At 42.1% G+C, this 3,699-nt stretch overlaps 1 pseudogene; it reads left to right on the forward strand.

Annotated features, from left to right (window-relative positions):
* Positions 1-640: 640 nt before the first annotated feature.
* LOC102859877 lies at positions 641-1,290 on the forward strand (annotated as a pseudogene).
* The last annotated feature ends 2,409 nt before the right edge of the window (positions 1,291-3,699 follow it).

Here is a 3,699-nt window from a genome sequence, read left to right on the forward strand (position 1 = left end):
AAGGCCCTCTATGAAGTGGATTGATTCAGTGACTGGGGTAATCTGGATGGGTGTTTCGGAGACAGTGCATTTGGCACAGGACAGAGCACAGTTTAGGGCTGATATACATAGGGTCACTATGAGTTGCAAGCAACCCGATGGCACATAACAACAAAAACAACAATACGGATTCAAACAAATTCTTTCCATTTCCCTCGCCCCCCATTGTACATTCAATTATTAATCCCCACTTTCCCCTGTATATCCACATCCCTCTGCTTCCAGCCTCTCCCACCCCTCCTGGATCCTCATTCTGCAGTTGTCTTGTACAATATTTATCCTTATGAGACTGAGTTAGTTCACTCAGCATAATGCTCTCCAGTACTTCCCAAGTTAGGTGATAATTTACAAGATATTGCTCCTGCGTGCTGCATAGTATTCCATTGTGTGAATGTACCATAATTTCTCAATCCATTCATTTGTGGTTGGACATTTGGGCTGTTTCCAACACTCAACAGCACATAACAACAACATTAATATTATACGCAAGCAAAGTCTTACTGAAGCTTCACTTCCGGGAGCGCCGGCGGGTGCGCTGAGGTCACCGCTGGGCTCTTCAGGCTGAGGCCCAGTGCGGCCAGCGCGCCCTCACCCCGCGGCTATGGGGGCGTCTGCGCGGCTGCTGCAGGCTGATCATTGGGGCCCCTGGCTCGGGCAAGGGCACAGTGTAGTCGCTCACCATGAAGCACTTCCAGCTGAAGCACCTCTCCAGCTGGGACCTGCTCCAGGACAACGTGCTGGAAATTGGTATGCTAGCCAAGACCTTCATTGACCAAGGGAAGATGATCCCAGACGACGTCATGACGCGACTGGGCCTCCATGAGCTGAAGCATCTCAACCCGTGCAGCTGGCTGTTGGATGGCTTTCTAAGGACAGTTCCCCAGGCGGAAGCTCTGGACAAGGTCTATAGTGATTAATCTGAATGTGTCCTTCGAGGTCATTAAACAGCGTCTCACAGCCCGCTGGATTCACCCGGCCAGTGGTCGTGTCTACAACATCGAGTTCAACCCTCCCAAGACTGTGGGCCTGGAGGACGTGACTGGGGAGCCGCTTGTCCAGCACGAGGATGACAGGCCGGAAACGGTCATCAAGAGGCTGAAGGCCTATGAGATCGAGACGGAGCCGGTCCTCCAGTACTACCAGAGAGAAGGATTGTTGAAAACGTTCTCTGGCACAGAAACCAATAAGATCTGGCCCCACGTATATGCTTTCCTGCAAACGAAAGTTCCAGAATCCTCAGGTACCCCATGAGGAAGGCGCGTGTCTAGTGAGGGGAGCAGAACTCCTCCTCATTTGCCAGCATGAATGAATTCTTGGAAAACCCCATCTTTGTTTCTTCTGGCTTTATCTTAGATACAAGCATATGTGCCAAACGAGTCTGACACTAAGATTTACCTTTTTAAATGGTCTCCTGTGTTTCCTTCCATTACTTTTTAAGGGTGTGCAATTCTAATACATCAGTGATGTCCTAACCTAAAAAAAAATTTTTAAATAGAAATTAAAAGAGCAATTAATAGTAATCTGATTTTTTATCAATAAGATTAGTTAGTTGGTTTAAAGTTTCCACCATTTTTCTGGGAAAAATGAAAAAAAAAACACATGATAGTGATTTGAAGTGATTTGAGCAGACTGTCTCATCAAAGGCATATGCATAGACTGATGCCAAAAAGACTTCTAAGCACTGTATGATGACGTTTCGTGAGGGTATCGGAAATTACAAAAAAATATTCACTATTGCCTTCAACTAAGAAACTTACACACCGGCCATATATACTCTTATTTATTTTGTTAAATATACTCAGAATTTTTCTATTTGCCATAACATTTAGGGTAATCCCTACTGTAGTGACTGGTTCTCTTTGGAAAAACACTTGTGCACTGAAGAGAGGATTTATTTAGTTGGGGAATGCCAAAGTTGAATTCTCTTCAGTGGAAAATGGAAGTTTGATGTTTTCAGATTTTACTTAGGTTAAGAGATGTGTGCTTTAGGATCCCTTTGCCATTGAAATGTTCTGTTTTGACATTAAAGGAAAGGGTAAAGCCAGCCTGTGGTTTAGGTAACATAGCATATGGATGGTGCATGCCTGGGACAGTTCCCATCAATAGCAAGCATCCTTAGTGGGGGGAGCAGTGAGATGTCTTTATGTGTCTCATCAAAAGGACCTTCAGGGCCGAGGACACCTGGTATATGCTGTGCTGTAAGTGGGATCCTTGATCTTACTGTTGAATCTAACTTGTGGTAATCCTGTAAGACAAAGGAGAACTGCCCCATGGGGGTCCTGATGCTCTCAAGGCTTCCAGAAGTAGCCTGCCATATTTTTCTCTTCTGAAGGTTTGACCCACTGGCCTTTCCATGAGCAGGAGAGTGTTTCATGTAACACAGGGCTTCTCCCCTTCCTTACATGGTGCTGAATCACCTCAAAAATTGCCCTGCAGAGCTGTCTGAAAATCTGACCTAGGCACTTAATACACAAATGCTTGAAAGTAGTTCTTCTGTGTTTTGTGGGGGGAGAGACTGGGCTTTATTTTTCTTCTATTTTTTTTCCATTCATTACAGATCTTTCAAAAAGATTAGTACTTTTAAAAGTACTGAGGCTTTTAAAAAGGATTACAGTACATATTTCATTCTTTACAAAGCTTTCTATAATGCCTTATTTGGAAATTATATACTTTCAAAAAATACCTGGTACTTTTATGCTTATAAACTACCACTAGGTTATGCAGCATGTATTAATCTTTATTCTAATAAAAGTTAATTCCAGAATTGTGGAAAAAAATATTACTGAAGATTATCCACAAACAGCTAGATCAGTACTTTGACATAATAGTGCCAAAAATTCAAACTGGATTTAGAAAAGGCCACGGCACCAGGGATATCATTGCTGGTGTTAGCTAGATCTTGGCAGAAAGCAGAGAATACCAGAAGGATGTCTTTTTGTTTTGCTAACTATGCAAAGGCATTTGACTGTGTGGATCATAGTAAATTATGGTAAACATTGAGAAGAATAGGAAAACCTAGACCTAGACCAAGAAGCAGTTGTCTGAACAGAATAAAACAACACTGCATGGTTCAAAATCAGGAAAAGAGTGTGTCAGGCTGTATACTTTCTCCACACCTATTAAATCTTTGTGCTGAACAGCTTATTTGAGAAGCTGGACTTTTATGAAGAAAAATGTGACATCCAGATTAAGATTGTAGAAAGACACATTAACAAACTATGTTATGCAGAAGATGCAACCTTCCTCACTGAAAGCAAGGAGGACTTGAAACACTTGCTACAGAAGATCAAGAACTACAGTCCTCAATATGGATTGTACCTCAACATCAAGATAACAACTAGGTCTACAACCAGGAAAAGATAAAATAGATGAATGGGACCTTCTGAGAAACAAATCCCTATGCACATCCAAAAACTTCTCCAACAGGGTAAAAAGGGAAGCCACAGACTGGGGAAAAGACTGGGATAAAGGACTTATATCTAGAATTTATAAAATATTTGAGCACCACAAGATAAAGGTAAATAATCCAATTGAAAAATGGGCACAGGATATGAACAGACACTTCATCAAAGAAGACATTCAGATGGCCAACAAGCACATGAAGAAATGTTCAAAATCCCTAGCTCTAAGAGAGATGCAAATCAAAACAACTATGTCATC

The sequence above is a fragment of the Elephantulus edwardii genome, unplaced genomic scaffold, assembly GCF_000299155.1.
Source record: "Elephantulus edwardii isolate Elephantulus edwardi_28Jun2011 unplaced genomic scaffold, EleEdw1.0 scaffold00152, whole genome shotgun sequence".
Lineage (NCBI taxonomy): Eukaryota > Metazoa > Chordata > Mammalia > Macroscelidea > Macroscelididae > Elephantulus > Elephantulus edwardii.